This window comes from Protopterus annectens, chromosome 2.part0 (assembly GCF_019279795.1).
Source record: "Protopterus annectens isolate FY-2018-M chromosome 2.part0, PAN1.0, whole genome shotgun sequence".
Taxonomy (NCBI): Eukaryota; Metazoa; Chordata; order Ceratodontiformes; family Protopteridae; genus Protopterus; species Protopterus annectens.
In genome coordinates, this window is record NC_056728.1 from 1,597,279,602 (window position 1) to 1,597,302,550 (window position 22,949).

A 22,949-nucleotide genomic window follows, 5' to 3' on the forward strand; every position below is an offset into this window, starting at 1 on the left:
AGATATGGGGAAGGATTTTATTTTTAAAAAATCAACTTGTTGCAATAGTATCAATATTGTGTATTTAGCACACTTTAATATCTGTTCTGCCTTCTATGTTGGCATGACAACACGAAGACTAAGGGACCAGATGAGGGAACACATGTATGATATTGCAAGAGGAGCTGAGACTAATGCATTAGCGAGACACATTAGGGAATATGGGGAGGTACATAAGTTCCTATTTTTAGTAACTGATAAGGTATATGACCCTGATAGAGGTGGGGATGTCAAGAATAGGGTTGAAACCAAAGAATTAGAGTGGATTATAAGGCTATGGGCCAATACTGGGAAAGGCTTGAATGATAAAATTAATATTAAGCCAATTTTAGTGATTAGGAACCTAAAGAAATTAAGTAGTAAGGAAATAAAGTAATAAGTATTAGGTAGCCCTATCTATGAAGTTTTATAAAATATTATTCTACATGCTATTTTAAATTTGGATGTTTTTTAATAATTTTTATGTGATGTATGGCTTTAAGTATTAATTACATAATTGTTGCATTATGTGAGTTCAATATAAATGCTGCAACATATCATTTGTTAAATATCTGATGAAGTGGTTGGTGCCACGAGAGCGCTCACCGTCTATTTCTTTCATTAAAATCACTGTTTTATAAAGCCGTTGTTTGATATCTCCTTATTTGCTGCTGTTTTATCAATTGACCGTTTTGGAAGTTATATTTGCCAGCATTGTTTGTTTTTTACTGTGGTATGTATGTATATATATATATATATATATATATATATATATATATATATATATATATATACCCGTGCCCCTTTGACTGTACTTCAGACCTTCTTATTTCATCATAAGTCTTGTGTATCCCTCTTCTTCACCCTCACCCTATATCTGCCTTTCTATCACCTTGTTTCCTTGGAAGTGTGCATTATTTATATTATTAACAAGTGTCCTGCACCCTTTGTTAGCTACTTTTAGCCATGGAAAAGTGGTTGTGATTGCCTTTCACCTTAATTAATTTTTTTATTAGAAACTGTGAGGATTCCATCAGATTCGATAAATTCTGAGTAGTGTATTTAGATACATCTACGTACAAATTACAATAATATCTGTAATTGTTTGTGGATATTTGCTCAGTGTAGGTAGGTAACAGCATTGCAGATCACATTCTCCAAAAACACCTTCAAAACACAAAGGGTGTCCTCTTAAATCAGTCCTGAAATATGCTTCATACCACTCCGATGAGCCAAACAGTGAATAGCGGGTTTTGTAACACCTTGAATATTGTCACGCAAAACCTTATGATGCCTTTTAGCACACCTTTTCAAAACCCCTTTCCTCCTTTACCACAACCAGACATGACTGCTTGAATTGAATATTAAAGCACTTCTTGTGTGTCCAATTGTGCTGTGCTGATGAGACCATAACAATGCCGAAACATGCCAGTCCACAGCTAGTGGAATTTTGCTTTATTGGCCTGAAGTTGTCCATTAAATGACTTAAAAAGAAAAAAGTCATGGGCTTTTAGAATTGCCATATAGCGGAAACACCGTATTTTCTTAAGGGTCATTTGCATATATCCCATGTGCCTCTAATACAAGAGGTTTGAGGAATCACACCGTATGTAATTTCTATCATACATTTCAACCTCTTAGAGCAAGAAATCTGTACAAAACCATAAATTATGGGGGACAAAGGACCAAAAATAGGGACAATTTTTAAATATAGCTCTTACAAACTTAGAAAGTTGATAGAATAAAAAGTTTTGCATTAGAATGAATTTTCTGAAGACTGTGAAGGCTGACACTCAAATGTCTGTCATTATTTTCTCACTTCAACCCTCAATCATTTTGCCAACAATTTGCCAGAAAACCTCAATTTTATGAAAAACATACCAAAAATATTAGGCAATAATCTGGACATTCTGAGAAAATCTGTACAGTTGAGAGGTATGCCTTCTAGACAGATTGCTGCACAATTTATTCCTTTGGTTATTTCCAGTAAGTGCATTGAGCTTGTATAATTTTTGTAGATGTACATTGGTAATGCACATCTCAGGTTATTAAAACGTTTTCTTGACATACAACATTAACATGGCAGCTTGAGACTGCACAGACATTACTGGATAAATCTTTTTGTGCTGAGTTATTCTCTGTACACTGAGGCATATATGCATATTACTTGGTTATCCACACTTTTTACTCTGAACTTGATGAACTGCATCAGATTCTGCAAACTTTGTGGAATCTGACCCATTATGTTCATTATAGTTATTTTTCATAATGTACTACTTTACTTAAATGCATTCTGATGGCTGACCATTTTGAGGAATAACATATTTATGAAACTGACAGAACTAAATTCATTTCCATTTTGGCTGCAAAACTTTCTCTACAGATAAGGACATTGTGACATTCATATTTTGTATTTGTAACACTGCTGTGTCTGACTGTGACTGTCAAGACCATTTACAGCATATTGATTTTTTTTCACCTTAACTTTTAGCTATGGCACACTAATGCAGTGTCTGTGAAATATGATGATACTTTATACACCATCATTTGTTTCTTTTTACTTGTTTTATAATCTTATTCCAGGCATGACTTTATAAATTAAAGAATTAGTACTGTCATGGTAGTATTTTCTGTAATGAGACATGGATAGTTTATTTGTTATGCTCTGTAGATATTCCATCATTTTGTTTTAGTACTGCGGTAGCGTTGTCGCCTCACAGTAAGACACTGTCCGGTTCGATTCACAGCTAGAGCATCTTCTGCGTGGAGACATGCGTGAATGGGTGTACCTTCGTTGAAGGTTGTACTTCAGGCACGTAAAAATCAACTACCAATCATTAACAGACCGGAGTTCCGCTGTGGCGACCCCGAACCGGGAAAAGCCGAAAGACACAAACAAACTAAAATCTGTTACAATGTACAGACACTGTACATAATCTTGTAGAATAAGAGTCAGAATTATTTAAGAAGAGATAATAAAGTGCATAAGTAAAACATAAATGTAGATGCCTATTTATCTGCAAGTTTTAATAACAGAAATGTGTGCATGAAAGTCAAAGCAGAATGGTATTTAATTAATTAGTACTGCTTAGAGCCAAGGTCCATAAATGGTTTTGAGTAGATTTATTTTAAGGTGTTTATTTTCACAGGCTTTACATGTATGAGAAGTCATTTTCCTTAATAAATTAGTTGACTTCAGTACCCTGCTAAGTTGCTCATAAATGCCCTTTTGACTTCAGTCTCTGTAGATTGTTTCTGTCATGGACAGAATAAAGCAGTGGCAGTGGAACAGGCTTCTGTAACAGATGTAAAACATTAGGCCTTTGCTTGTAAAACTGTCAGGTACATGCATGACTGTTATACCCCTCCCCCCAGGCTTTTGTAGACTACAATGCATCTTTGTTTCCCTGTAACTTATTAGTAATTTCAGTCCTTCTTTATATTTGCTTTTTATTCTGCTGAGGTTGATGCCCTTCATCTTTCTAGACTACAATAGGATGCTAACTATCCCTTGGTAAGTCATTATCCATAAGATAATCAGAGTAAAACAAGGAAACACATCGTCTTCGACAGCTGCAGCTATTATCTGACTAACATTTTAAATTGAGATTATAGGTCTTCCACTTTATGGTATCATCTTTAGCTGTTTTTATTGATTCCAACAATTTGAGATCTTGACTGGAACAGGTGTCCTACCAGATAAATAACAGAGTTAAATTTTTTGTCTCTCCTGACCGAGCCCTTCCTGACTTTCCCACACTTACCATACTGGCATACATTAATTGCTGATGTTCAAGCTTCCCGTAACAACACAGTGTAGGTCCACAGTGCAAAAGTATAAACTGCTAAAAGTACTTACTTGAATGCCTCCTTCACTTATTTTTGTTTTTTTAGCACCTTGGTCTTTTTTTCTGAAGAGCCCTAATCCTCTCTTTCCACTATGCTTCCTTCAATTCCTATCCAACCCCCTTCGATTATTTTGTAGTTAAAGTTTTCTGAGGTTCTCCATCCCAAACATGAAACATGGGTGGCACAGTGGTGCAGCAGATAGTGTTGTCACCTCAAAGCAAGATGTTCCTTGGTTCGATGCTGGAGTGCATTCTGTATGGAGACTGCATGTCCTCCCTGTATTTGTATGCATTTCCTCTGGGTGCTCTGGTTTCCTGCCACATTCTGAAGATATATAGGTGAACTGGACACTCTAAATTGACCAAGTGTGTGATGTGGAAGAACTACTGCAGCACGGTCAGCCAACCAGTGGTGTAAACCTTGATTCTTGGCAATTGTCACTGTTGAAGTGACACCCCAACCACATGGGAAAAATGAGAAAAGGGGGTAATGGATGGATCGATGTTCTCCATCCCCCAAATGACCACTACCCAATCACACAACACAGAAATCTATCACTCTACCTCCCAACAGCACTGTCATCCATTAAGCCTTCCCATCCTTCTTTTACTCCCACTGCATAGCAAAACAAGTTATCTGAAACATTGGGATTTTGAATAATCATAACTATCACTTAAAGTCACTCAACACAGGATGTTTTTGTCTTTTCTTACATGTTATATTCTATATACCTCTTTCCCTAAATTTTTAATCCCCCTCTCCTGACTTTCTTAAACACTTCTCACTTCTCCCCAATCTCCTCCATTTGTATTAAATGCCCTTCTTTCAGCATTGTCTGCCTCTTACCTTATCCATCTCACTCTGCACTTGTAATTCTTCCTAGACTACCCTCTCTCAGTCCCAACTTTTCACATCAAATCATTGCAATCTTGCACTTCCCTCACCCTCTTAAATCTATCTCACTTTCACTATTTTCTTTTCAATACCACATATCCAGTGTAACTACGTACCCAAAAGTAGTTTAACTACTCCCAGATATCTTCCTGACAATATTCACTTTTCTGACATCCATAATGCTCCTTTCTAACACAACATATTATCACATTGGACTAAACAATACCTTTCTGACAACCATAGACACTGAAATAACCTCTACTCAGCCTCAACCTCTGTAATACAAAAAGAAACGTGTCATATTGGCAGAGTTAGTTTGAACATAAAATGAGCGAACGCTTTTCAGCTAAATTAACTTCACCAATAGTGGAGTTTGCTTTTCTCTCCACTACTGTGTAACTTTGCAGTTGGTAGATATAAGTTTGGTAGGTGTGGGGATTGTCATCCCACCTCCTGCAAAAAAAACGTTTTCTTATGTTCACCAAAGGTAGTGTCGGTGAGAAGTTTTCAGAAATGACCTTCAGCGAGTTGTCATAATTTCTTATAAAAAGAAAAAAAAAAACCTATTCCATTCTCTCCTGCTGTCATCCACCAACTAAAAATTACTTCCCAAATTTGAACTGATCTCTCCTAAAGTTAAAACTCTGAACAAAAGAAATAAAACAAACGGCATCTATATACCCTCTACTTTCTCATGTCTCTGAAAGTATGCAGAGATATTCATTCAAACCATAGACTCCACAATACAGCCTCTCCACATCCAATCCTGACATGTTCATAAACATCCATCAGCTTACCAAAACAATGGCCTATATCTTTTCAATATTAATCTTAGAAGTATCAGAAACAAAATGCCAGACTTTCATGTTTGGAGAGCCCACCATTCCCCATATAATGCCTAAAGAAAGCTGGCTCAAAAAATATCAAAGAGAAAGAAATGTCGCCATCAGGGTGTAACTTACTTGACTAGACAGGCCTAAAAAAAAAAAAAAGGCAGTGAAGTAGCATTTGTACGCAAAAACTCATTCAACCTTTCAGCCCACCTACACAATCCTCCCTTAATCAAAAACAGTGAATTTCTTAAGTCTCAGTTCAACAAGTAGAAAACAGTTTGTATAACTGGCAAATACTCCACCAGCAACAAAATAAGCACAGCAGAAGAATTATTTTTTTTGGCCTCAGCAAATGAAATAAAATAACCTCAGCAAAGGAAATGGGACTGAACATTTTTTATGAGTCACATAGAGCAATCTCCACTTGAGGATTTCTGTCCATAGATCAAACTTTTTTCGGATAACTTCAAATAAGAGTTTTCTTTACAATGTTTCTTTTATTTACAAATTCATCATTGTAAAGAAAACAACTTACAATCCATTGTTTGAATAAGTCTGGTTTAGGGACAAAAATGCCCACACTGGAGATTTTTTTGTTGTGACTTGCATTGAACTGTTCTGTCTTGATTTCTTCATTGTATTTGCTATTTTATTTCTCAGTTTTGCTACCTAGTTTACTACACAACTTCTTAGAAAGTAATGCATGAAAGTTATGCATCCTGTAACAAATGTATTCTTTATAATTCTCCAAAATACATTTCATAATGTTTGAGATGGAATATTTTTGGAATTCCTGTAAATATGCAATGCCCTACCTTTATAATAGCCTACGAAAATTCTCTGTTTATATTTGTAAATATATTATTTTTTTGTTACGAAATTATTGTTATACGTATATGTATCATATGCGTACTAGGCTTATTGGCTGTGGAGTCCAGTGTATCTGTTTATTGCCATGTGGCCTTGATAGTGGCTGAAAATGGTCATATAGCAGCCAACAAACCTGGCTATCAAACAATAAATAAATAAGTAATTAAATAATAAACTCTGACAATTCTTCAAGGTAAGTAGTATCTGCAGATAGATAAGTTAGTTAAATACTTTACTGAAGCCTTAAAGTCTGTTAAGGAAAGCCATATAACAGGATGGAAAAAATTAGGCTCAACTACTCCCACATCTCTGCACAAGGGAGATACACCATGATTCAGTTGGATTAACTTCATTTGAAATGCTATATAACAGGCATTCAGGAAGCTTACTGGAGTTAGCAAAGGAAACTTAGGAAGATGAACATGCTCATTTAAAATGTAATGTAGAATAGTTTACAGTCCTACATGAGAGGTTATGATCAATAACTCTTAGAACAAATAAAACTATGGAGAGGACTTGTTAAACACAACAAAGAACAAATGATAAAAATGCAGACCTTAGAAATATGTATGTGTAAACCTCCCTGCCAGTCAACAGCAAAATCCTCAGAAAGTTTTGATTATCCCGCAGGAACATAGGTTATTTGCTGTGTACTTCAGTGAGATCATGTAACAGTGGGCATTTGAAAGTTTCTCCTTTTGCCTACTGTTGTACAGTCTAAGCGTTAGTGTGTGTATGTGTGTGTGTGTGTGTGTATGTGTGTGTGTGTGTGTGTGTGTGTGTGTGTGTGTGTGTGTGTGTGTGTGTGTGTGTGTGTGTGTGTGTGTGTGTGTGTGTGTCAGTAATGCACTGTTGGTCATCAGAAGCCCCTGGACATGTGAGTGGGTATGCTGTTTGGAACAGGGACAAGGAAATGCTGTGTGGACATAGGCATTTTGATAGGAATGTTGGTGTGATCAATATCTCCAGTACCCACTTAGTACTGATTTTCTCCATAGTGGTGCATGGGGACCACATATACTCTTCCACATGTTGTAGCATGGCATCAACAAACTGGTGAAGTATTCTTGAGGCAGATGCCTGGGATACACTCAATGTCCCCTCATGGTCACTGGAAAGTCCCTGACGTTAGAATTCTCAAAGTCTTGCATGCGTTGGTGTCTACAGGGTTGGATACTCCATGCTTCCTGTAAGTCTCCACATGAGGTTGACATATCTCAACCAGTGCCTATATGTTGCTTCTCTCCACTCAGCGGGTCTAGCCCCACAGGTATTATTGTGTCATGGAGGGCATGGCATTTAGGCATGGATAGGTGATTTGGCATAGGCATAGGCAATGTTGGTTACTGGCTGCAAAGACAGCTTCCTCAATTTACATATCTACTAAAGCAGTGGCTATGCTGAGTATGCTTTTGCTGTATCTATGCTGTAATTTCAGACTTTACCACATTCAACAACACTGTTGGATGCACCTTGCCAAGGAAATTTTATATTTTTTTGAAACACAGCACCATACCGTTCACCTTCATTTGCATTCACCATGACTCGTAGTTTAATAATCTTTCGGCTGTTTCTTATTTTGTATGTGTACAAGTACTGAGAATGTATTTGTTCCTCAGCAATTCATATTTATTGTATGATGGCTCTGTAAGATGTTCTGTAGTACAACATAATACTTCTCGACAAAGATTATCTTATAAAATGGTCTGCAGACATGACAAGGTAAAGCCCCCCCCCCCAAAAAAAAAAATGCAATGCGTGTTAAATGATATTGCAGTCACTAATACTTTTATGCATTCAAACACAATAAATGTTTTTATTTACTTATTATTTAACATTTTGTTTACTGGGAAAGTCCAACTTGGAACAAAGCCAATTTTCAGAGGAGGCCCTGGGAGAAATGTTCAAGATGCATGTCTTTGTAAAATGGGAGGAAACCAGAGCACCCACAGGAAACCCACGTGGAAGCAGAGAGGACATGCAAACTCCACACAGAAAGCACCCCAGCCAAGAATCAAACTGGGGAACCTCTTGTGTGAGGTGAGAATGCAACTGCTGCACCACTATGCCATCCAGTGTCAGTCAGTCTGTTAACACATAAAATACACCTAGATGGCATGCCTGTGGTTCTACTATGCCCCTAATGTTTGAAATCAAAGTCAGGCTGAAAATTATATACCTTATCAGTGAAATCCAAATATTTACTGATAGAAAGTCTTTCAAAAAAACACTGCACAGTGCTTTATAAATAAAACATGAATAAAATGATGACTGTACTCCAAACTCTGCAAGTTTGTATCCAGTTTGCAAAAACATAGAAAGATAAGCTATTATGGTATGAATTTCTACAAATCACATAATTCTATTTTCATGCATCAAAGCCTTTTCACACAAGGTGCATGACAGACTTATCATATACATGCATTCCCAAGGCTGATTCACAATTGTACATGCACACGCTCTGCAGAAAATGCTTACATGGAATGTGAATCTTGATGGAGCATACATATGCAGCAATTTAACATCTTGCTTTACCATTTGACTTTTGGAATCATGTGGTGGCAAAGACTTCTGGCACTTCAGGACATAAAGGCCTGCGTGGAGTATGAAGATGATGGAGGTTATTCTCTTCATCTGTTTTACTCACAATTCAGGCAACAATTTCTGGGTCATTTGGTTGACTTTTTAAGAAGGCAGATGCCTGGTGTGACTTGGTTCAAGAGACATTTATAGCTATCATGGCCTTAGGTTGATTGAACCAATATGACCTAATAGGCCCCCATGCCCACAAACGTCCCTGTGCTACTCATTACGGAGCTATCATGAATTTATTGCAATCCGCAACCTGCAGCACATAGGCCATATTGACCACTGACTGCTCCTTATGTAGCCCATAAGATTTATCTAGAAGATGCAGTTACATCAAATTGTGAGGCATTTTTCATCTTATAATATTGCTGCCAAATTATCTCCCTTACATTATAAGCCTGCTTATTAAAGCGCACTGCATTTCCATTCATGTATTACAACAGTTGCACACAGTCTGTATGGAATATTGCAGAGATGTACTACATTTGCACCACTTGCATGGAACTGGAAGGTTTTGGAAGCAGGACTATTAGTATGCATTTATGTGCTCAAGATTCTGGCACAGGGACCCACATACTAACCAAAGCTAGAGACTCAATGCTTGTTCTATGGACAGGGCTTTCTTTCTGCAATACTTGTGTTGCACAGCTTACCCACAGGCACATCTCAGTTTCCTTGTCTGAATCAATGAGGTACTTACATTGTTGCAGTGTTATATTTATTTAATATAACATTTTTAAAAAATATTTTTTGGAATTAATTGTTTCGACTTGGAATGCATCATACATGCCACTGACTTTTATCAACTATAAGAATAACCAAGAAATGTTAAACATATGTTTTATATTATATCTGTATATTTTCTAACATGCAATGCTTCTGCAAATAATTGTGATGAAATGCAAGACTTGTCAGACATAAAGAACTAAAATGTTTGGTAATGTTCCCAGAAGTTTCTACTTATGAATTGAAAGGTTGCATGTTTTCTTTTTTAAGGCAAATACCTAGTTTTAGAAAGAAAGCTACTAGTGAACACAATTATAACTAGTGTAATAATTTCTATGAACAATGTATTTAAATGCAGTAGTATTTCTTACTGAAAATAATGTTCACCTAAGAGTCATCTCAAACCTATTCCTACATTTGCTTATAGTACTGATTCTTTGAGGTGTGGTATTATTGGTCTGATCTATTAGATATAAAACAAGCATGCATGCTGGCATTACAGATTCAGCTGCAATAAATTATGCAGCACCTTCTAGATACTTTCCTCATCTGTTAAATAAACGAGAAATATACAAACGCTTATGTGTACACGTGACTGCAAATTCTTCTACATCCAATTAAAGAGCATTGGGAGTGAAATAAACATTTGTAGATGTTTTCTTTTCTCATCTTAAAGATGCATTCATAAAAATATGCATTGGACTTTACTATGACTGAACAATCCATTTTACTAGACTATCTTGCTTCAGGTAAAATAACTAGAACAGTAAGATATTGTGTTTGTAAGCTGAAATTAATATTCATTTCTAGTCCAAAATTACATTTTCATTATTAAAAGGTCAACTGATATTTTAGTCACCCTTCATTTTTTCTGAACTGACACAAAATATGAAAACAAGAAAATTAAGAATAATAAATACACATTAATCTTTTCAGTCAGTAAAATCTTTTATAAGTATTTACAATATTTACTTTGCATTTTGTTTCACCTGTATGAATTCATGTCCGTTGATAAAAATGTTGCATTTTCAGAAAGTAACAGAAACAAACCAGCATGGTAAACAGCACTGAGGTAGTACAACACATTTAATGTATGCTACTGCTCTACATTAACAAATTTAAATGTGATTAGATAATTACTGACATATAGACTTTAATTTACATCAATTAAGTATCTAGAACTGTTAAGAACTGCATATTTTAAATATAAACAGAATAATTACATGAATAAACCAAAGCAATGCAATAAAAAGGTGGAATGTGTTATTTAAATGTTTTCATAAACAACATAATCAGCCACATCTACCTTATAAGACTGAAAGTAAATGCATTTGCATATATTTGTGAAATGTATACTACAACAACTGTCAGCAACCTCAAGTCTCCAAGTGTAGAAATAGTTTAATTAATTTTAAATTAGCAGCATGATGGCAAAGAGCAATCCAATATAGATGACCCGAAGGCTGGCTAGCATAAGTTGTCACTGCTTGTAGTTCACAGAGTTATAACTACATGCTTTGATGGTTGACATTAAGGATGTCATCCCATTTTATTTCATTTGTGATTGATATCCTTCCATATCACTTTAGCAGTATCCCTTAAATAACAATCCTCGGCCAAGGATAGCCTAACATCCAACCAGTATACCAAAGCCTTTAGAGTATATATGCACTGTATGTCACATGTATACTCCCCGTGCAAGGTGAAGTGCATAAAGGTGACATACAGACATTGAACATTGGTCTGAATGCTCTTCTTCTGTGTTGATTACCAAGTCATTTTCAGATAAGTTCCCCGCTGGGGTTCTTTCTTATCTCTTCTTTTATTTTTGTTGTTCTGGGTTTACATGTGTCCAGAAAAGGAAATTGTCAGTGTAGGAGGCAGATTCCCCATAAAGATCATCATGAACAGTGTTGCTTCTCTCTGGGTGCTTCTCATGACCATATGCAGTATTCTATTTGCCAAGTGTCTGTCCCTAAGCCCTACATAGTCATTTCTCTTCCTTGTCTATTTGCCTAGAAAATCAATGTCTAATGTTGTAGCTTCAAGGTGCTATGGTGGAGTATTCCCATCCTGAGAATCAGTTGTCAGACAAGAAATGTGGGCCTGATTCAGCTGCTGGCTAGCCTCCCCCAGATGTCTCTCTTTAGGGTAGTGAAATCCTGGAAGATCATCCAGTTGTTGCTTCAGATTCCTCTGTCATGACTGCATTGGAGGCCAGCATGGATCCAACTCATATCCTCTGAGGTTTTTGTCAGACACTTGTTCAAGACACTGAGGAGGAACCTCAGCTAATTACATCTGAGGGACTGAGTGGGATTCCACAGATTATAGTTCAGGAAAATATACCTACTACACTGGCAGAGTGTCAACAGGGGTCTGACCTTCCTAGGAGTTTATGTATGGATGTCCCACAAAAGAAAAAAGAAAAAAAAAAAGATTATTTCCCCTGTAGTTAAAGATTCCCAACATGACTGACAGGATTTTACTCAGGGGTTGTTTAATGCTTTAATGGGTTTAAAGCTTCCTGAAGGGGTATCTGTGCCTGCCCCTTCCCAGTCTTTTACTTCTCTTAAGAAACATAGGGAGCATGAGTCTTCTGATGAGGATCTGGATTCTGGGGAAGAGTCCTTGGCATACTCTTCTCAGATTGCTTCTCCATTAGACTATGCATCTGTAGAATTGGATTTTATCGGTCCATGTTCTCCTTTAGAAGGAATCTGCTTTGGGGACACTATATCACTTATGATGGATATTTTCAAGTAGGATTGTTCTCAGGTTTCTGATATTCAGAAGAGGTATTATGAACTCCTCCAGATGGAGTGTCCCATACCCTCTGCTGTTCCTCTAGTTTTGGCTGCCCTCCCAAACACTTTTTCATTAGCCTCTGTTGCCCCTGTTTCTCAGCCTCAAGGCACAAGAAACAAAGTAGAAACAAGAAACAAGGTCCCTGATGCTTGTAAATTTCTGTATAAATGTCCTGATGATCCTTCTATAGCATCTGTCTCTTCTGACAAACCTTTTGAGCCATTGCCTTCTAAAAAACTACTTCCTTCAGACAAGGATACTGGGGCCATGGAGCATCTGGGAAGAGAGGTATATACTGCCACCACACTAGCTTTTAGGACTATCAGTCACCAGACTGATATGGCTAGGTATGTTTTAACCCTTCTTTACCAAGTTTCTCAGGTAGCGTCTGACCTTTCTGACTCTGAAGTGAAGGTTTCTACCCTTTCTTTATTGGGTTCTACCTCTCAAGTGGCTTACCATTTTATTAGGTGTAGTTATATATGATGCTTAGTCTAGGGCTGCTGCATTTGGTTCTCTTCTGAGGCATTACACTTGGCTATGTCATCATGATTTGCTTGATGACATTTAAAGCTAAATTATCGGATGCTCTTCTTGATAATAAAAAAAAACTTTTTTGGATCTCTTGTTGCTGAACTTTTTAAGTCCTTTCCGAACAAGGCCAAGCCCTTGCAGGAGTTGAAAAAGATTTTTATTTCTCCTATCCATAAGTTTCCAAAGAATTATCCTTCAGGCTCTGCTTTTGTTCACAGACAGTCTTACTCTCCACCCGAAGGTAAAAAGGGTTCTAGGCATGTACCTCCAGCTACGTCTACTCAGACCCCTATTTCTCAGAAACCTCCTTTTCAGAGCAAGCCAGTTTTCCTCTGACAATTTGCTTCCCTCATCCAGGTTCTCTTGTTCCTTCATTTTTCCCTTTTCCTTCCAAATTGGTTAAAGGTCACTCAAGACTCTTAGGTTTTGTCCATCATCCTCCAGGGGTATTTCATGGTGTGGAAATCTCCTCCTTCCTTTCTGGGCAACCCACAACCTCCTTGGGGACAGCTTGCTTTCTTTCCAGAGATGCTTCAGGTTCTTCTGGCCCATGGCACCATTCAAATTCTGCCCAGTGCCCAGGAAGGGAAGGATTTATATTCCAGGATGTTTCTGGTCCCCAGGAAGGAAGGCAGCTGGAGGCCAATTCTCTTTCTCAGCTCGACACCTTTCTAAATATCCCCTCCTTTTGGAGGTTGTCCCTTCAAATCTTGTTCCCTCTTCTTCTTCCCCAGGCATTTCTGATATCTCTGGATCTTAAAGATGCCTACCTTCACATTCCCATCCATTCCCTTGTCAGGATTTTTTGTGTTTCTCTGTTTCTTCCTTGCATTTTCAGTTATCTGCTTTACCTTTTGACCTCTGTACTGTCCCTAGGGTATTCACCAAATGTCTAGCTCCTGTTTTTTGCTTTTTACAGGATGAGAAGGATTCAGAGTTCTCCTTATTTAGACAACCTGGTCATTCAGGCTTCATGCCCCAAAGTTCTGCCTCAGGACTTCCAGTTGGTTGTTTCCCTGTTGCAAAGCATGGAGTTCACCATAAACATTCAAAAAACAGTTCTGGTTCCTTGTCAGGAGCATGTTTTTCTCAATTGCAGGATTGAGACCAATCCCATGCTGGCATCTCTGCCTTCTCCCAAGGCTCTCTGATCACTTTTTTTCCAGTCTCTTCTTCCACTGGCTTCAGTCACATCCAGGGACTTTCTCAGGGTGCTCAGGTTCATAGTTTCTACCATTACTATGCTGTCCCTGACCAGGATGCATATGAGAAAGCTTCAGTGGTAGCTAACGTCAGTCTGGTTTCAACACTTTGATCCCTTTGATTTCCAAACATTAGTCTGGTTTCAACACTTTGATCCCTTTGATTTCCAAGTTCCCTTCCTTCCCTGTTTTAAGCTCATGCTTTAGTGGTGGATTCATTGGCTTTCTTTCAACCCAGGGCTTCATTTCCAACCTTAAGTGCCATCTCAAGAGCTCTTTTCAGATGCCTCATACAGCGGGAGGGGGGCTTCTTTCATTTCTCTCAAGGTACAGGGCCTCTACTCTGCTCATCAAATGTCAGATCAGATCAACATCAAGGAGATGAGAGCTCTCCTTTTACCTCTTCAGGCTTTTCATTCCTTCTTTCTTCCCAAGCCCCTCAAAATTTTCACATACAATGCCACAGTGATGTGGTGTACCAACAAGCAAGGGGGGACATGGTCCTACCTTCTTTGCAGATTCGCTCTTCAGATATGGGATCTAGCTGTCCAGTATCAAGTGACCCTTTAGGCTGTCTACATTCCTTCAGAGCAAGATATTGTGGCAGACTTTTTGAGCAGGTCCAGCACACAGGCTCACAAATGGATGCTTCACAGACATGTGTTTCTGGACATTGTCCATCAGTGGGATATTCCTAAGGTAGATCTTTTAGTCTCCCCTCTGAACAGACAACTTCATCTCTTCTGTTCCAGAGCCCAAAATCCTTTGGCTTGGAAAGTGGGTGCCCTATCTTTTCTTTTGAAGGGAATGGTTCTCTGTGCCTTCCCTACCCTTCCTCTGACTCTGAAAGTCCTGCACAGGATCAGGCAAGACTCCCCCCAAGATCTTGTTGGTAACTGCCTTTTGGCCAGACAGCATTGGTTCCCTCTTCTTTTTCACCTGGCCAGGAGCAGTCATCACAAGTTACCCCACCTGGTGGACGTTTTCACACAAGACAAGGGGTCTCTTATCCATCCTGACTTGTCCACTCTTCAACTGACACTCTGGGTGACAACCTTTTAAGCATTTCTTTTCTCAGGATGTGCTTCAGGGCCTGCAGAAAACAGGAAGCCCACTACCAAGGAAATCATATTTGTCCAATTGGAAGAGATTTTCTGGTGCCTCTGTCATAACCAGTATCCCTTTTCAGTGGGGATTCCTCTGGCCCTATCTTATTTGTGAGATTTGCTCCATGCTGGGTTGGCATATTCTTCAGTTAAAGCTTACCTTTCAGCAATTTTTGCTTCTCTACCCCTGACTCCTCCTTTGGTCTCTAGGTTTGAGGTCAAACAATTTCTTAAAGGTTTCCTTTATATTAGGCCCCCCTCAGAAAGCCTATTACGTCTTCCTGTCTGATTGTGTTTTTCTTGAAAAACTGACTCATGCTCCTTCAGCTTCCTTGCAATATTGTACTTGGAAGACTGTTCTTCTTTTGGTTCTTACTTCAGCTAAGAGAGTATCTGAACTCTAGAGTCTTATGGCTGTTCTTCCCTATTTAGTTTTCCATAGGGATGGGGTGTCTCTTTGTACTAATCCTTCTTTTATCCCTAAAGTGGTCAATGATTTGTCTCATCAGTCTATTATTTTTCCCTCCTTACTTCCTTCTCTGCAGTCTGCTAGTGAGAAGGTTTTTCACACCTTGGATTTCCATAGGCAGCTCAGATATTATTTGGACAAGACTAAGGCTATTCGCAAACCTGAGCAACTTTTGGTTTACTTTCATCCCAGGTCTTTGGGTATGGCAGTTCCTAAACAAACCATCTTTTCCTGGATTTTTAAGGCCATTTCTTTTTGTTACTTCTTTCATGGCAAATGTCTTTCCTCTTCTGTAAGGGCTAATTCTACCCGGGCTATTTCTTCTTCTGATGCCTTTTTCAGTTCCATCCCTGAGGCTACTACTTGGACTTTTGTCCTTACCTTCACTAAGCATAACAAATTAGATGTTTCCAGACCAAGAGATGGTTTTGCCAGGGCTATCCTGCATGGGTTTCTAGAGGGCTCTTGAGTGCCTACCTCCTCCCAGGTTTCCTCTTGAGCTTTTGTACTTTCCTTTATGTAAGGAATACTACAACAGTGATATGGAAGGACATTGTACAGTTGTATAAAATCTTACTATAACAGTAGACGTCCTTCTCTTCACTGCTGTGGTATTCGCTCCCTCCCACCTCCCCTTCTGCTCTGCTCTATACTTCCTGCCTTCTGGGTTAAGGATTATTTTCTTTTTTCTCCTTCTGAATGCACATTTTCCTCTTGGTTCCTAGGGACATTCTGTTCCTCCTGGGGCTTTTCAGTTCTGAGGTGTGCACATCTGTATGTCTCCTGGGGGAGCATACATGTGACTTATGGCCCCTATAAACTCTAAAGGCTTTGATACACTGGCCGGACTTTGGGCTATCCTTGGCAGGAGATCCCTTATGTTAGGAATACTGCAAAAGTGATGAGAAGGGCATTAACTGCTATGGTAAGATTTTTACACAGCTGTACTTTTGTGGGTAGCAGGAAAAACATATATTTTTTTGGAAGAATAAAATCATGTGATTTTTGTCATCATGGGAGACTAACTGCAGAGGGAAGGAGGGACATGCTAATGCAAAGTAAATATATCTTTTTACCAACATGGTACAATGAACAGGTATTGTTAATGTTTTTAAACTTAGGTTTAATCTATGTGGTTGTTATAGGAAAGCCACCCACATATAAACATTCTTGAGAAAATGGTTATTTATAATGGACTGCTAACTGATTTAGTAAAAGTAAGCCAATCAAGCAAAATTACATTTAAGTCCTATAACTATTGTCTGTATACGAGTCATTCAAGATTTGCATTATGAAGTAAAGATTCTCTGAAGCATGGAAGATTTATGTTAGACAATGTCATGCAGTCAGAGGTGCATGCTTGTGCATACAATGAACAGAGAAGTTGTGGTACATTTTATATTATGAAATGCTTTTTCATCTTGACAGATGCATTTTATCACTTTTCAAACAGTCTGATTGTATTGCCATTAAGTTATTCTATATGATATAGATGCATATTTGAAATAAAGCACGTCAGCTAGACAACAAATGATGTCATCCAGTAACATTTTGAGGTTAACAAATAATTTAAGGTCTTGTCTTCAGTGGGGGTTCCATTCCATTGTCCTTTTATATTCCCATCTTCCTCTTTGCACAAAGCAATATAAGTACCCATATATATATATATATATATATATATATATATATATATATATATATATTCCAACATACAGTATCATACTACTCAAACCCACCATATGTCTCATCTGGTGATGGTATTAGTAATAATTACACCAAACTAATTGCATGTTGTTAGATATATTTAGTAGCCAGGGAATAACTGTTGATGTCAAGCAAAGCTGCATAGCACAGAATAGAAAGAAACATTAACTATTATCCCATGCTGAACTTTATTGAAGGTTGATTGGTGAAATGTTGACTAAAGATACACAGCTGGAAAATCAGATGGTATGATACAATGAAAGGTCAGTGCATGATGGTGACATTTTTGAAGTTGTTAACAGTTTGTTTAATTTCATGATGGTACCATGTAGTCCAGTAGCAGTCTGTCGTAAGGTAATATTACTCATGCAATGACAGCACAACTGTGTGACAACAGTGTTATATGATTACTGCAAGCAGAGCTCTGGCAACAGAGCCCTTCTCAACCTGTTGAAGTTATAAAGCGGGGATCAAAGTTCCACTAAAGTACACAGCAACAATTGCACAGCATTACAGATCTGAAGTGAGAGCTTAAGAAGTACATCATTGTATTACAGTCAATAACTGTCTGCCCTTTCTGTATTTTACATGATAACATGCGATTTCTGCACCTGAATCCATCCTGAATCAACTTCATTGACAGTTAATGGAGGGGGAGTTCAACTAAATATTCCAGTTTATTCCCCATGATTACTAAGGGTGGCCCTGAGAAACAGACCATGGTCTGCAGGACAATACTGATACTGTTATGACGTCCTCAGGTGATGCAGACCGGAGATGCTGCTGCAATCATAAGTAGAACTAAGAGAGAGTACTCTGAGATCTATTGTAAGTTTTTCTAATGATTTCTTCATGCTAGATGCAAACCATTTAGTCAGGGAGTTTTACTATGAGCTGTTTTATCTTTCAGCTTGGAAATAATTATCTCAACCAGATGGGCTGACATAAGAGATTGTAAAAGTTTGTTTTAAGACTAGGTTGACAGGATTAACTATTTTAGAGTTGCCTGGTCTCCACTATGTATGTCCACCTGATGAGAACAAAAAGTCCCAGACACATTTACCAATAGTGTCCTGCTGGTGTGGCATGTGCTGGCTCTAATGATGGAAGTATGGTTGCTTTACTTGGGAGGGGTGGAGATCCTGGTCAGGTAAACACTGATGTCCCACCACCCATGGAGCAGCCAGAGCTACAGCAGCTGATTATAGCAGTGGTGGAGCATCAGATGAGTCAGCATATGATTAAAGCAGTGGTGGAGCATCAGGTGAGTCAACATCTGATTATAGCAGTTGTGGAGCATCAGATCAGTCAGCATCTGATTATAGCAGTGGTGGAACATCAGATGAGTTGGCATCTGATTATAACAGTGGTGGAGCATCAGCTGAGTCAGCATTTGATTGTAGCAGTGGTGGAGCATCAGAAGAGTTGGTATCTAATTACAGCAATGGTGGAGCATCAGATGAGTCGGCATCTGATTACAGCAGTGGTGGAGCATCAGATGAGTCAGCATCTGATTATATCAGTGGTGGAGCATCAGATGAGTCCGCATCTGATTATATCAGTGGTGGAGCATCAGATGAGTCAGCATCTGATTATAGCAGTGGTAGAGCATCAGATGAGTTAGCATCTGATTATAGCAGTGTTGGAGCATCAGCTGAGTCAGCATCTGATTATAGCAGTGGTGGAGCATCAGCTGAGTCAGCATCTGATTATAGCAGTGGTGGAGCATCAGATGAGTCAGCATCTTTGCTGCATTGGGTCCTTGTGCAGACAATAGCAGATTTGTTAGAAAGGCAGGCCATGAACACCAGGGCATCACAGAGGCAGGAAGTCCTGGTCATATCCTACACTTCATCATCTGCTGCTGATGGTTCTCATTGGCTTGATCTCCATTCTGCTTTGGAAACCCACCTGGTACCACTACACTAATGTATCCCATGAGTGGTTTAAACCCTTTCTTAGTGTGCCATGCCGTATACATTATACATGCCCCAATTCTCTCCAAGACCATTTGCCCACCTTCTGTGTGTATGTATCTGTCTCTTGTCACCCTAATCTTGCAGATTTTAAAACTAAGTTGTTTTTCTACTTTGTTTTATTAAAAACACAGCTGTTTTTCTGCATTCAGTTATGTTTGCCTGTTTGCTTTACATACTTGTTCCTTTCATCCTTACCTTAAGGAGGCTGTACCTCCATATAAAACAAATAATTCCATAAATACATGTACCCTAACTTGCTGCCCTTCCTCCTTGCACTGTCCTATGTTTTGCTCTTGTGTGGACCACTCATCTTGCTCTTACCCCTTTTTCTACTGTCATATATACAACCACTTTCCACCCAGTTTTATGCCAAACCTTGTGTGATCATATGATTTTAGCCCTGATAAATAAGTATTTCTAAAAAGTGTAAGGCACACAAGAGAGCATGTGTTAGTTTTCTATTTTAGGTCAATATACTATGTATACCTCACTTTTGCCTTGGTATATACATGCAGTTACTGTAGTACAATTCTGTTAGAATACAGTATAAGCAGTAATAGCATTCTTGTTTAGTTTATAATAAGGCACACACACACACACACACACACACACACACACACACACGCACGCATGCACACACACACACACACACACACACACACACACACACACACACACACACACACACACACACACACCTATCTTGCTGTCTCCCTCTATCTAGCTATCTATATATATATATATACATATATAGATCATAGGATCATAAAATCATAGGAAGTTACTAGGCTATTGGTCCTGAGGCCCTTATAAGCCTAGCCAAAAGTTTAGCCCATGCATAGACAAATCTGCAACCGATGCCCCTGTCCAGCAGGGTCACAGGTGGAATCCCTGGGATGTATTTTCTATTTCTGATCCAGTTATCCAGATTGCAATTAAAAAGGGGTAAAGAGGTACTTTGCTTGACGTGGAGACAGAGTCTGTTCCATAGATGGTGGAGTCTCTGTGACACAATTCTGTCCTGCCAGCAAGTCCTATTGATGTCACAGACCAGGTTGAGGCCGCGTGTGCAGGTTGCTTGGGTGGAGCTTGACTTGTGGATATGCAGCAGTCCCATCAAGGCTGGGTCTAAGATTGCCTTGTATGCTAGACAGAGGTCACCTCTGAGGAATCTGTATGAAGCAGAGTAGAGAGTTAGGGCCTTTAGCCTATCTATGTATGATAGATTTTTGAGGCTCTTGGTTCTCCTGGTAAGGAACCTCTGTGGTCTCTCCAGCTGCTGCATGTGCTTTGTGAGGTACATGCTGAATGGGGCGTTGTACTCAATAATGGGTCTTATAAGGGAAGAATACAGGGATGCTATGACCTCCTTGTTCCTGGATGAGATACCCTTACTTATGAGTTGGGCTATGTAGAAAGCTTTCCATACAATGGAAGCAACATGGTGGTCAAAAGTCAGGTTGCTATCAATCTGGGTGCCCAAATCCCTCATGACTGACTGCGTGCTTAGAACGTCTTTATTAATGTGACAATTTGTGGGGACATTTCTCTCCCAAAGGGGATGATGATGCATTTTTCTGTATTCAGCTTGAGTCTATGTTTCTGGCACCAGTCATTTGTTGGGTGAGACCCTCGTGGAGGATGTCCATGTCACTAGGGGAATTGATGACAGCTCCCAACTTGCAGTCATCTGCAAACTTGGTCAGCCATAGACCACTGGTTTTGGTCTGTACCTCAGAAAAGTATTTCCCAAATAACAGAGGCCCCAAGATCGAACCCTGGGGTACGCCACTCGATACGGGTCTACTGTTTGAGGTGGCTTCCCCTATTTTGACTGGGTAGGTTCTTTCACTGATTCAGTTGTCTACACATCTGGTAACATACGGATTGATGCCTAGTTGAGAGAGTTTATCTATTATGCCTGAGTGGTGAATAGTGTCAAAGGCTTTAGCCAGGTCAAGGTAGGTGGTGTGGACTGTCTTCCCCTCATCCATGGCTTTGGTGACTGTCTCAAAAAAGTTGACCAAATTTAACAGACATGACCACAAAGCCAAACTGTGTGAGATTGAGTGTTTGGAGGTTGCCAATGTCCTTGTTAATGAGGTCCATGATAATCCATTCCATGGCTTTGCAGATCAGGCTAGTTAAGCTGATGGGTCTATAATCTTCCAAATCAGTGGATGCCCCACCTTTGTGTAAAGGAATGACATAGGCTGTCTTCCACTCAGCTGGGGCAAAACCTGTACTCAGGCTTTGGTTGACTAGGGTGCCTAATGGTGCTGCAAGTTCCTGCAAGAGTTCATGTAGAATGCAGTCTGGGATGTTATCAGGTCCCATGGGGGCTGTATTTTTTGCCTTTGAGAGAGCAGTGATCACCTGATCCCTAGATATAAGGGAAAGGGGTCAGGTATTTGGAATGTCCTGATTTACTGATGGGGGGGACAGCAGGGTGAAATGTTTGCTGAATCTGTCAGCCAGCAAGTTTTCTATATCTACGGCATTTGTATATGTGGTGTCCTTGACCACCAGTTCTGAACAGATCTGGGTGCTACCTTTGAGATGACGGACATATGTGAAGAAGACCTTATGATTGTGTCTAGTACATGTGGCCAATTTGGACTCAAAGTTTGCTTTGGAGGATTTCACTGATGCTCTTATTTGCTTGTTTAGGCTAAGGAGAGATTGCTTCCAATGGGCACCTGCTCCTTCTTGGTCCTGGACAGCATTTTTTTTTTTTTATAGAGTTTATTTATCGCAGATATCTACTAGATAGGTTTACTCTTCCTTGCAAAGTATGATTTAGTCCTGTCAGATATTCCTGATTCCATGCATCTATATGAATGTTCATATAGTAATTTGGTATACTTTTGGATACTGGTGCCAGTTCATAGAGAAGGGGAGGGGCTGTAAAGCTGTTTATACCATCACTCAGAAGGCTGTAATCAGCTTTGGAGACATTTTTTTGATTGACCCTAGCTAGATGGGGATCGGAGAGATGGTGACTTCAAACGTGACTAATTTATGGTTGGATCTTACAAGGGAGGATGATACTGCTGGGATGCTGTAGTAGTTACTTGTGTTGGTTAATACCAAGTCCAAGATATTATCACCTCTTGTGGGGGTATTGACTAGCTATTACAAAGCATTTACATTGACAAAATCGAGGAATCTCTGGGCATTTGTGTTCTGGCAAGAGTAGATCTTCCAGTCTGTGTTTGGGTAATTAAAGTCACCCAATATCAGGGTAAAGGGTTGAATTTTGATAGATTCAAAGAGGTCTAAATAGGCAGTTTGGGCATCTTGGGTCAGATTTGGGGGTCGGTAGCTAGCTGTGATTTGTATACTGGTCTTGTCAATAGTTAACTGCA